General features: G+C 30.9%; 1 pseudogene; it reads right to left on the bottom strand.

The window, feature by feature from the left end:
• Positions 1-3,468: 3,468 nt before the first annotated feature.
• On the bottom strand, positions 3,469-9,128 carry LOC107009794 (annotated as a pseudogene).
• Positions 9,129-14,387: the final 5,259 nt, after the last annotated feature.

The following is a 14,387-nucleotide window of genomic DNA, read 5'->3' as shown; positions in this document are numbered from 1 at the left end:
TATGTCAAGTCTCTAGGAACACATGGGAAATAAGAAAAACACAAAAATGCCTAAGATTTAGGAGAGCCTTACACAGGTAAGCAATTTAGCACAACCTCAAAATATAAAAATACTCATAACACCAAATTTTATTTTTTTTTAAAAATATTTTGTTACTTATAATATGTTTAGTTTTTACATGTGATCGACCTCCCAATATAATCCATTTTGTAAATATTATTATTGTGATTGTAATTAACTATTATACTGATATTAAATTTGCATTGATACATGAAAATTAAAAACATACTTTAAATTATAAGGTAGAGGAAAAAAAAACTCTTTTATATATGCACAAAATAATATTAACACAATTACTTGTTAAAAATTAACAATTACAAAAAGCATTTTGGTGAAGTAGAAGATGACAACCTGAAAGTTGTGAGAAAATTGGAAGTCATCGACCAAGAGGTTAACAACACAAATAGTTTCGCCACTGGATCCGTATCACAATGTCAATATTTTCTTACTAATCAAACATACAAAAAATCATAACAAAATCACTTATTTTTCAAGAAAACGCTTTCTGGAATTAACATATTCCTTCATACAAACGAATATAACACACCTGAACTTCTAAGAAAAAGATTAGAACCATCCTCCATAGGTGTATAGTACGAGCCCAATTATTTCTAAGTTGTAAGTATTTGTGAAAGTCCTTTAATTACTGAGTGTAGTAAGTATATCGGATGTGTTTTATGGTCGTAAGGTAACTCAAGCACCAAACTGAAAGTCAAGAGGGGGTGTATTATATTAAGAATTCCTCCAGTTGACTTTCTATATTGGTCAGTCGACTCACCTTAGTAAAACAGATAAACAAAGATAATAAGTGCAGTACGTAACTGACACCAATACTTTTATACTAGTCCAGTGTACTAATGTGGTGCCTATTTTCAATTTCCTTGAATTTCAGGGGTTTCCTTAAGAGCTTGAAGTACAAAGTATTTCAAATGAAAATCCTGTTTGATATGCAAATCAGAACTTTTACTTTGACGCAACCTCAACTAGCTAGTATAACCTACTGTCAATTTCTTCTCTCTCTTTTCTTTTTCAATTGTATATTCACGAGAATACAATGATTTTATGAAAGATGGTAGAAAAGAAGATTTTAAGTTCAAGTGAAGTTCGTACTTTACAACTCTGGTCTAGAGGGGTTTTTGATAGGAGAGGAGGAATGTTCTTTTACGAAAATCCAAGGGAGTTTGAATCAAGGATCCATGATTGAATCATTGATTTATGTTGATTGATTTGCTGAGTCATGTTCATAAAAGATATGTTCATGAATAAATCAATGTTTTCCTTTGTCTGATGATCTCCTTGAATCTTGGTTGGTATCAGTAATCTTCAAAATATATCTTTCCTTAATAAATTAATAGGTTGTCTCTTTTCTTGTATCTTGGCTGGTGTCGGCAATCTATAAAATATATTGTTTGCTTGATTAACAAATTGTCTCTTTCCTAAGTGTTGTGCAACTTGATTTGAGATCCCTTGCCATCCGTGCATTGATCTCTCTTTCCGAAGTGTTGTGCAGCTTGAATATTTGAGATCCTTTGCCATTTGTGCATTGAACTTGGCCATCTCACATTATCGTGTTCCTTCCTTTTTGATTTCCTATGAGTAGATCACACTTTTGTCAATTGTCGTTATATCAATATTAGGATCCTGCGAAATAACACAAACTAAGTTTAACACATTTCTATCGGCTAAGTATTCACATGAATTCACACAAGGATCAATTTCAAATTATCATATCTCTTGACATAAAAGAATTATTAGCCTATAATCTATAAAATTAAGGTCAATGAGTCTTTTCCCCATCTCTACCAAATTTGCATCAATCGGAGTCCGAAATATAAAGTTATGATTATTTTACTAGAACATGTCTGAATTCAGTGATGACACATGTACATTCGGTCAATCACTAATACTTTGGGCACAAATTGCATCACCGAAATAGCCTGAAAACCTTTGTGCCACACTTTGGTGATCCGCTGTTTTTTTTGGTGATGGTGCCTCCAAATCGCTAAGTTGGCAAACATGATTCATTAAAATATCATTTTCTTTGATTTTCTTCGGTTCTTACGTTCCTAGATGGTTATTATTGTCCTTATATACTCAATATATGTATAGCAACTCTCAAAATTTCGAAGTCTCCCTTTCCCAAAGATCAAGAACTTCAAGAAAGAAATTTCCCCAATTTCGCAAGATCTAAAGAGTCCAAGTTCAAGAATCTTCAAGAATCCTATGGTTTTCAATCAAGATTCTTTCCTAAACTTAATCTCCAAGAAATAAATAGAAGGATTTCTCAAGTTCAAGCTATAAGATTCCAAGCCCAAAGCTTTTCTCAAATACTTTCTAAGATTCAGGTGTGTAGGACTTCAATGAGGAATTCTTTTCATCCTCGTGTCAATAAATTCTCAAATTTCATGAATTTGATTCCATAATTAGGGTTGTTAAACCCACTTTCAAATTCATAATATTTATGACCGGATTGACATGATTACTTGAACTTCTTATTCATGATTCTTGAATATTGCACTTGTTTTGTACTTAGTAAGGTTTTTCATTGTTATCCTTATTATATTTTAAAGCATGATTATAGAGTCTTTATATTGTTATGAAATTTATTTAAGAAACCTATGCATGTTCTAGAAATTTTCTCATGGTTTGAAAGATATATTTTAAAAGATTTTTTAGCATATGATTTTAGAAAGAAAGATTGAGCTTTGTCTCACACTTTATTCAGACGTATAGATAGTTTACAAAAGAATTAATGGTTCTAGAAGTTCCAAACTTCACCAATTATTTATAAGATCAATTAATCTTGCTTTATCTAGGTCTGGTTCATAGTTTATAGACACCAGATTCGATGCATTAGACTCATAAGTGAAAATCCCACAAAACTTCTGATTTGAATTTATTCCTTGACATTCTTTTTAAAATATATAGGGGATTGTTGGAAAAATGATTCTAGTATCGTAAAGAGACTTTTTTATATTATTGTCTAAGTTTATTCATTCATTCCTTATTAAAGTGTATGTTATTTCACATACTTCTACCATAAGAATTTGAGAACATTATATTACCATTGAATGGTTTTGACTCCTTTCATTTTTTATAATTAACTCTCACATTAGTAATTATTCAATTACTTATCTGACCATTGGAGGTTTTGTGATATTGACATATAAATATGGTCTTCCTCTATCACAAATAAAAGAGAACACAGTACATATTTGAGATTAAAATCTTTCTTCCTATATTCTATTGGTGTGCTATTTTGTTCTTTGAATCTTTGTTAGTTTCTGGCTCCTGGTTTTATACTAGAAGAGTTTGTTGAATCATGGGGGATACAACCATACCTGGTGAAATATCTTTAAGGACAATATCTTTTGACATGCCACAAGCTATGCGAATTTGCTACAGAGTTCATGGTGAAGTATAAGCCTTGGTGAACTCCATATCAAGTTTTCGTGATGAAAGTATTTTCTGTAAGATATACAACAATTTAACACCCAGAGGATACATGTTTAGAAAACTCAAGTCCCATAACTACGTGTCAGTATAGGTTTTAAGTATGTCATTTTTATGGTTAACTCCTTAAGCCCTTTGAGGCTCAATTAGTGGATCTACATAAGATAGATAAGTTCTATACCCCATCAAGGCATAAGGATGACCTCCCTAATTAGGTAAGTTGGTTCATTATATTAATTTTTACATGTATATAGTCACATAAAAGATGTCATATACCATGATTTTCACATATACATTCTTTCAGATATGATTTCGGAAAACATGTTCTTAGATGTGTATTTTCTTTCAGACTAACTTATTTATGATTTTTCATTGTATTCTTCTTCCATTGTTATTAAGAGATTCATTATGGTTATATATATATATATATATATATATATATTCCTACATGTGGATAATATTTTTTTCTTTAATGCAAAGGATAAGTTACATCTTGTAACTCTCAGTAATTAATCTATGTGAACATTGCTAAGTCGTTAGTACATGTGAAATAGGAAAGTTACTTCCTCATTAATGGTTCACATTTATCTCAAGTGTTAATTTCTTAACTTCTTAAGAAAATATTCAGAAGACTTGAAGCAACTTTTGTATTATGAAAAATTTGTCATTAAAGTAAGAGTTATGTTTCATTACATTGATTATACATTAGTTTCTTACATTCTTTTGATGGATAAAATGTAAATGATTTTCCTATTTAAGGAGTATCATTTGGGAGCTAAACACAGAGAAGAAAAAATCAAGTCCTATCTTTCATTAACTATCTCCCTCAACAATTTCTTTTTATTGTTTTGAATAATCCTTCTTTCTATTGTGAATTTCTGGGTAATTATTTTTATGCAACTCCAAACTTTCAACCAGGAGTGCATGTGTTTGAGAGTAACTGTGGAACCTTTGGGAGCGACCGGCTACAACGATTTGCACCGGAGTCGAGCCGAAATCGCTTTCAAGGCAGTGGCTTGCCACAACACAGTGTTTGTGATAAGTTATTTATTACTTTATAATTCCAATCTAATATCGATATTGTAATATTTTTTCCCAACATTTGAAAGCAATTTTCTATTATACAATATTTATAAATAGCTATTTCTTTGAACAAACTTTTAATGATTTGTCAAAACTTGAGCCTTTGGATGGAAATAATTTTAAACGATGTTCACAAAAAGTTTTAATTTTCTTTGAACAATTAGAAGTTGATTATGTTTTATTTAAAAAACCTTTTATGAATGGTTCTAACACCACTACTGATTCTAGCAATGTTATAACTGTTGATGATGTTAAAAAGAAGTTAGACAAGACCTCATATGGGTTGTGGAAAGGATTTGCTCCTAATTTGAAATTTCTGAAAGTGTCAGGGTGTTTGGATAAGGTTGGTATACCTGATTTTAAATGAGTAAATGTTGGTTCTAAGACTTCTGATACTTTTATTATGGTTATGCTCAATAGTGTTGCATATAGATTTATGTCTCTAAATGTTCATTCTATTTGTCAATCTAGAGATGCAGATTTTCTTGAGTATATTTTTCCTTTGAAAAATAATGTGCTGATTGATGTGAAAAATAATACGCCGAGTGATGTGAAAAATAATGCTTCTACATCTATGTCTATTAATTCTCATGTGTTCCTTCTTTTAGAGTTATTTCTAATGAACATAAAAAAGAACTTAGAAGGAGTAAGAGACGTAGAATTGAGACAAGTTTTGATCCTGATTTTATCACTACTTTCTTAGCTGAAAATTTTGATATTAATGTTTTAAATGAAGAATTAGTGTCTATATATAATTAATAAAAGAATACCCTAATACTTATGATGAAGCAATGAGATCAATAGTTGTTGTATTTTTGAAAGAGGCTATTAAAAGTAAGTTAGACTCTATAATTTCTAATCAAACTTGGGATTTGTATGATTTTCCTAAAGGTTGTAAACCCATAAGTAGAAAATGTATATTTAAGAAGAAATTGAGACATGATGGTACAATTGATAAATATAAGGCTAGACTTGTGATTAATGGTTTTAACCAAAAGAAAGGTGTTGATTACATTGATACTTATTCTCCTGTGACTAAAATAACGACCATCAGAACTCTTATTGCTTTAGCTGCTATTCATGACTTAGTGGTACATCAAATGGATGTCAAAACAACATTTCTAAATGGTGATTTAGAGGAAAAGATCTATATGAATCAACCTGAGGGTTTTGTGGTTCCTAGACAAGAGGATAAAGTATGAAAACTAAGAAAGTCCCTGTATGGACTAAAACAAGCACCAAAGCAATGGTATGAAGAATTTAATATCATATTAGTGGATAATGACTTTGTTGTAAATTCATCTGATACATATGTTTATTCTAAGATTGTAGGTTCAGACTGTGTCATTATTTGTTTATATGTAGATGACATGTTAATCTTTGGTCATAATGTGAATGTTATCCAAGAATTTTTTGTCTTCTAAATTTGAAATGAAAGACCTTGGTGAAGCAGATGTGATTTTGAGAGTTTAGATGTGATTTTGAGAGTTAAAATCAAATGAACTGCTAATGGTTTCTTTTTATGTCAGTCTGATTACATTTAAAAGATGTTGAAAAAGTTTGATTATTTTGATGTAGTTCCAGTGAGAACTCCTTATGATCCAAGCATACACTTGAAGAAGAATAAAGAATCTAGTGTTTCTCAAATTGAATATGCTAAAATAATTGGGAGTGTAATGTTTCTCCTGAACTATACTCGGGCTGATATAACTTATGTTTCTAGTAGATTGAGTAGACATACTCATAATCCCAGTGTTTATGTGTTTACTTTGAGTGCAGGTGCTATTTCGTGGAAGTATTCCAAACAGACTTGTATAGCACGTTCTACCATGGAATCAGAATTCATTGCTCTCGAGGGGGGATACAGCTAAAGCTCATTGATTGAGCTAATGTGGTGGACCTGTTAGGCCTCAACATACACCACATTTTCTATCCCCATGGCATGAGGCAGTGTTTTATAAGGTTGAGCTTATTTTGCTTTTAATTATCCTATAGGCTTAAGGTAGTCTATTTGAGATAGACTTGATGAAATCACCTATGTGAGTGTAAAGGTGTGGTCTCCTTTTATGAAAGAATTGGGTCGTATTATTAGAGCACCCATAAGACCCAAGGTGAGTGTGCATGACCATAAAAGCACTTTGTTGGATCGCGGAGTTTGCATAAAATATCAAGGATATGGTATGTGTTAAGGGGGTCTCAACTTATGTCCATTTAGTTTAGGAGCATTTCACTTTGGGATATGTGTTGTTGCCTCATTTCACTATGTAACAATTCAAATCGAAAGATACTGACACTTAAGTACATGTTCCTTTCTTTTGCCTAGAAATTATTCTCATTATTTATCTTTGCATTAGTGGGGGATTGTGGATAATATTCTTTTTATTTTAATGCAAAGGATAACTTACATCTTTTAACTCTCAGTAATTAATCTATGTGAACATTGCTAAGTCGTTAATATATGTGAAATAGGAAAGTTACTTCCTCATTAATGGTTCACATTTATCTCAAGTATTAGTCACTAAAACGAAAAAGAAAAGGAGAAGGTTGAGTTAATAGGAATGTTGGTTGCTGTACCTTATTGATGAGAAATCACAGGATTTGTAAGTGTTTGGTTTCCTATAGCTTTTATAGACAAGTGATTGTATTTCTCTATAGGTTTTACAGAACAGCAAGAGATCTCAGTGTCACTGGAAGGGTTCTCTGTTCACTTTGTAACTTATTGAAAATGGAGATTTCGGCTTTTTGTGTATCGATATATAATTATATTCACATACATTGTGAGGTAAGATCATAGATAATTTCTCATAATTTTTATTTTTATTTTTATTTTGTATAGTGTTGCCCTGAGATGAATTTAAATGGAGAAACATGGTTAAAAGGGATTTATATTGCGAACCCCAACTTTTTTTGGATTGAGGCTTAGTTCCACGAGTTATCAGCTAAATATTAACTAAGCTAGTCGTATGAAATTAAACATACCGGTACACAAAGAATAGCCATTATAGCAGGAGGAAAAACAAGGCATAGGACATCCATGGATGCTTGTGATGACAACCATGAAGAAGATAATGCGCCGTGTTTCCCCTGTAACAAGTTTCAATGTTGTATGACGGATAGGGCCAAAAACTGACAGGACTCTATAAGTGCAAAATATCCTCCCCTTCTGGAGACAGAAGATGTATAAAGATACTTACTAGTAGCTCTTCGTCTTTCTATGGAAAAGGAATCGATGAAGACTATAATTCGTCAATGTCCACACAAAAATTCCAAAAGGTACAATTAATGAAACCTTGGGGACAGTATGACCCATTTAGATTGATTCTGAGATACTATAGAATACAACTAGGAGCAAAGTGACTGGAATCACCCAAAAAAATGTGCGGGTCAGACTCTGTTCCACAAATAAAAAAATCTCAATATCACTATAGATATAGCTCCTGTCAAACGGAAGGATATTACATGGACTCTGGTATGAACATAGAATTTATGTCTTTGACACATGTACATTCCACATCTAGTTTTCTACTTTACTTGAACAATTGTTACAATGAAAGAACGTAAGTATATATACTTGTTTATGGGTGTGTGGCATGGCCGATGAAGAAATTGAATAACAACAGCTCTAATAATACATGGGAGTAAAACGTGAGATCCTGTTGAGTTTCATGGCAAGAAGGATTAAATAAGCAATACCTCCCAAAAATCACTTCCAAAAAATCGAGGTCCTTCCTTGCTAACTATAGGCTGGTGAACCCACTCTTGATAAGCTTCTCCAAGGTGGCCAACCTGATAACATACTTCACAAGTCAAAAAGAAACATGAGTAGATATTCTATTGGTACGAGTTAGCTGAAAAGAGTTATGAAACCAGTAAGGGTAAGGGGCTAAAGAATCATGGTTAAAACAATGATAACTAGAATAGATTTTTTTTTTATCAAAACAATGTCAGGAAAAGAATACTTCTTCTTTTGTACATCTTTCTTTTATTTCTGCTATCATTTTTTTAAAATTCTGAGCTCTTAGGCAAGTAAAAGAAACATATGAATTTTGACGCCTATAGATAGAACAATTGAGAGAAGGTGTTTATCTCATGAACTCAAATTACAAAATGATCTTTTATAATACAAATGCAACAAATTTAGACCATCAAAGCAGATGAGCATGAATTGAAAGAAACTACAAGATTAACTTCAGGAATTATACCCTAATGGCAGCATTGATTATGGTTTACTTGACAGATCTTCTAAAATAGAAATATGTAGACTTTGCAATTTCTACTTGAAAGATAAGAGCTTTATCTAAATCCACTGTGAAGCCCTGTTGAACCATCGTGGGACTTTTTAGCTAGATGATAGGACACAAACAGGGATACAGAAAGTCATTGATGTTAGGGAGGATTCAAGAGGAGATGTGCGGAAACTAGACGATGAGAAATTCCACCTAAAGTTGAGTACATTAAGTTACTTTTTGATTGAAACAATATAGGGGAAAATAGAAACTACGCCAAATAAGATAAAAAACACAAGGGATAAGGCATAAAAACGCACCTAAACTATGGCGAAATCGTCAACTACACTCCTAAACAGGGTTCTAATACCCATGAACTTATTTTTTCTGTATTATTTACTGCATTCGCAAATTACCTGCTAAACAAAAAAATTTCAAACACAACATGTGTAAACACTCACTAATTCAAAACTAAAAAATGAGATGTTTTTTTCATTTGATTCTTTCAAACTCAAACGACCAGGCCCTCATCCTCTCTCAAACCATTGTTCTCCCATCACTGTTTCAACAACTTACAACTGCAAATAAAGAAGTAAGCTTGAGTACACACAAAAGTGCAATGAAGAGCAACAATTAGATCTAGTGATCCGGAAAAGAAAAAAAGGAGTCCCAATTAAAACTGGTTATGTTAAGATAAGAATTTCGATTTCATTAATCTAAGCACATAATTGTCCAAAAATAAAGTTTAAATAAATTTGAAATTTTATTAAAATAATATTGATAATAGCATAAAACAAGGGCATTTCGGAAGTGCACCAGGGCGTGTCCTAATGGTATGAGAACCACAAGGTGTCAGGTTCAAAACCAGACATAGGCAAGGAAATATGCATAAATCGAAAAGGGATAGAAAATTATTTATAAAATAAGTTCTGGGGTAATAGGACCTTAATATAGTATAAGTGTGTCTATGAGATTTTGGGCATAGGTTGAGGGGTACTTGGGCATTTTCCCTTTTAATTTTAGAAAATGCACTTTGAATTAATTAATTAGTGTAAATTAATTTTAAGAGGTGTTAAAGAAAAAAAGTGAAAATAATTAATGAAGTGGCGCTGGTATGACATTGTTGTGGTACTTACATGACTATGATGTGGCAAGTGAGAGTGGGATAATAATCTTAAGGTGGTTTTTAATTCATTTCAAAGATGTTAAGGGGGGTATTTAAACGCCAGTGTATTTTAAGTGCTAAATTAAGTTTTCGGACCAAGTTCAGTATTTTTTATGCATTTTCCTTACTTAATTGAATACAAACAAAGCTCTTACAATGTCCATGCTAGAAAATGACATACAGAACATAGAGAATACAAAAACCTGTAAGTATAGTAACTTATAAAATCACACAACACAAATACAACAAATATACCATGATGAATATAAAACCATCCAATAAGAATTTATTAATACAATCTGAAGTAGCATTACTATCTCAAGTATAAAAATATCTTAAATTTATTGAATAAATACCAATGTACATACCTAAAAATGGGTGATTGCAAATATATAGCGTTTTATCAAAACTGACAAAACACCCATAACAATGTCTCGATCGTCTCTCTTCCATCATTTTAGCAGCAGATCCAACATTATCCACTATTTCTTGAGTAATACATAGATTTAATGATGAAAAATCGCAACAAAATTGTTGTTTAAGTTGAATACCTCTTGAAATTCTCTAAGATTCTGCAATTGGAGAGTGATTTAGAGTTTATCAAACTCTAAATGTGATTTCAACTGCAAATAATAATTTTGAACTATTTAAACAAAAATAAAATAATAAAAAAAATCTTTAAAAATGGATAAAGATACATACCTTAATCAATGGAATTGTATGAATATCTTTATAAAATATATTTTCCAATTTCTGAAAGAAAAACAAACAAACAAGAAGGAACAAAGAGACGCGGACTTTGAAATGGAGAAGAATTGAAAGATGAAAATATGAGAAAGAGAAAATATTTACTTTTTTTAAACAAATGAGAGATAATTAATTGAAAATGTGTAATTAAATTGAGATAAAATAGGAAGTAAATTAGGATACACAATCTTTTCTAAAATAATGATATTTTGATATTTTAACTAATATTTAAGAAATATAGACATTTTTACTAATCAAGTTAATTTTTTTTTGACTAGTTTACTAATTTTCCCAAAAAAGGGAAATATAGTCTTGATTTTATGTAATAATCGAAGTTGGGCGGGTCAACACGGGCAAAGTTAATAGATGGATTCATGGGCCATTCATAGTGTCACACAAATGCCCCTATTTTGGTGTCGTCCTTAGTTTTTACCCTTCAACACTTAATGTACAAATTAGTGGACGAAAATACTCATGACATCGTAATAGCAAGCTTTTTATCAGGACATAAGTTTAAATTTTCATATCATAATTTCTCACGAATAATGTCATAAGGCTGAACAAGTTATGTCGTAAGCCATAATTATACCATACTCAACAACGTAAATTTGTAAAAGAATGTACATAAGTTGCATAGTATTACCAGAATTCGTTGTAATATTCACCAATTTTAGTTATGTTTTTTTGGCCATATGTCCTTTATCCTTTCTAGAGAAAAAAATATACATGAAAGAACAAAAAATTGCATGAATTTGCCTTAAAATAGAATGATCTTTAATTTTTTACCTTTTAACAAAAGAACTTAGGTCTAGTTGGACATAAGTCTTTAGAAACCGATGTCATGTGGGGCATAACTTTGGATACTTATGCCTTCAAAAATGTATGGGTACTTTCATCCACAAAACCTTATACATACCAATCAACCACTCCAGATCTGCCCTGTCGGTGCTTTTTCAAAACTCCACTAGAATCTCATCTAGCCCGGTTACTGCTCCCCTGTCATCCTACGAATAGCACTTTTAACCTCCTCAATCTTGTAATTGAAGCAAGACACGGATATTTTTGCTTAAGTATTCTTACCAGAACATTTACAGTCTTTAGAAATACGAAAGTCTTACTCTTTTGCGTTGGAAAATTTTACCTCCAATTTCAATTTTCGGAAAATAAAGTATATTTGGATTTATTCTATTTTAAAATTTTAAATGAAAAGAATGTTATGAAGTTTCTAATAAGTTGTACAGTTGATAAGAGAAAAATTTCACACACACACATATATACATACATACATACATATACATACATATATATACATATATATATATATATATATATATATATATATATATAGTTGTTACTTAATTTTAATACTAATACTTTTATCTTTCTTTGCAGAAAATGTTGTAATATAACAAGAAAATATCAACTAAGTAGATACATGGCAAAAGAAACAAAAGTGCTGATATACAAGGTATTATCCACTAGAAACGGAGATATTAAAGGATTATGAAAGAGAGCAACGGAAATTGAGCAAATATAGAAAATAAAAGTTGGAAAATATGGTAGCATGATAGCCACCAAAATTGAAAACAAGCATCAGACAAGTTAAATGAAAAAACTGTCAAATGTTGGTATATATTTGACCTACTATTTTGATTTTGTCAAAATTATCAACTACAAAGTGGAAAAATAGAGAGAAAATGATGATTTTCTTTTTCAGAGAATTGCTATAAATTGCATGAGAAATGAGTTGATATAGCAGAGTAGAGAGGGCCAAAAACAAAACGATTCATATATTTCATTAAGTTCTTCTTGTACTACTTTTTTTTAAGTATTTGATGGTGAAAATTATTCTAGTTCCTACTTTTAATTAAATAGTGGAATTATTCTTCTTGAATATTTCTTCTATTTTCTTATTTAATGGAGAAGAATATTTTCACTAGTAGTACTATTTTTATTATGAAGTAATTTTTTTTTGTGTTGAGAAATTGACGGATCTTGATATTTCTATATAATAGTAGTTATTATATCTAAATTTTATGTGTGTGAACTTAAGCTATAGATTTCATTTTTATTTATTTTATAGTTAAATGTTATTTTATTTGTTAGCATATATCCATTGATTACTACGTATTAACATATTACTTATTTTGTAATCGATAGAGGCGGAAGAAGTAATATTGTTAATTGGAGTATTGGTATATTGTTAATATTGTAGTGACATCTATCTATTTTATGTTATAGTTAATCTACACTTATTTGTAATCAAAGAGGCGAATAGTGTAATAATTAGTTATAACAAGTAAGTTAATCGAAAGAGACATACTTAGAAGAATATGTTTTAGTTCAAGTACACATTCTCATTCTTAAATATTACTATTTTGGCAATTAAATTGTATAACAGAGAGAAGTGCATTTGATTGTTTAATTTCAGTAATAATATATAAATATAATCGTGAGAGACATTTATACTTTATGAGAAATATAAATTTAGGAATAAATAATTTACTTTATATAGAAATATTGAGTGAAGTCAAAATCCCTAATATATTATGAAAATTAAAGTATTTTCTCTACTTTTTGTATTACTAATTAATTGATTCACCCTTCACCTATTCTTAATTTTCTTAAATAGTAATTAAAACAAGAAACATCTGTAGAATAGACAAATCAATCTCTGTGGGTTCAACATCTCTCTATAACTCTTGCTTTCGCCATTTGATATAGTATTTATTAATTTCATTCTTTCAAAGAGTTGCGGAAACTCGAACTAACACAAACTGTATATGGTTAAAATATTGAAAATAAAAGGGGAAATAATGACACCAATAATTTTACGTAAAACCCTTCTAAATAAGGGAATAATCACAGGCCAAGAGGAACAACCAATATCACTATAGTAAGAAATTTCTTACACTGTGTATCCACGAATACAATATTAAAAAATGACTACTACGCACTCAAAAGGAATAACACTCTTTTGATTTTCCACCTTACTAAAAATATCGCTAACACTCTATTTTTCTTCATAGACTATTTTCTTGTATAGTCTATGGAAACCTCACATCTTTCTATATTTTTTTATTTCTATGTGAATTGGTGTATTTTAACAATGAGCTTCTTTTATTGAAGAAATTTGCAACTGCAAATTTCACCAGCATCCAAAATATGTCAAAGTTGTACCACCGAAAGTTTTAATTGTTGTGTTTCTCAATATTTGCTGCCACTGCAAATATCCCAACCATTGACAGTTGCATGCAACAATTGTTGAAGACAATAATGGAGTAATGGGGATTGACCCCACAAATCTCCTCCTCCAGTCCCATTCATGGAAGGAGGTATCTTCATCTTCTTTAGACATAGCTCGCTCATACCTACAAGTTCTTTGCATAACTTGAACTTGTCTTTCAGTATCGACTTGGTCAGCATACTGTAGGATTTTCTCTTATGTGGATGTTTTTGACGTGAAATTATTCACTCTCCACTTCCTCACGAACCCAATGATATCTGACGTCGATATGTTTTGTCCTTGCGTGGTACATTGAGTTCTTGCTCAAGTCTATTGCACTCTGGCTATCATAATAGAAAATATACTCCATTTGATGCAAACCAAGCTCTTGAAGAAATCTCTTTATCATATTATCTCCTTGCCGACT

This window comes from Solanum pennellii, chromosome 2 (assembly GCF_001406875.1).
Source record: "Solanum pennellii chromosome 2, SPENNV200".
Lineage (NCBI taxonomy): Eukaryota > Viridiplantae > Streptophyta > Magnoliopsida > Solanales > Solanaceae > Solanum > Solanum pennellii.
This window is presented reverse-complemented; position numbering and strand designations above follow the sequence as displayed.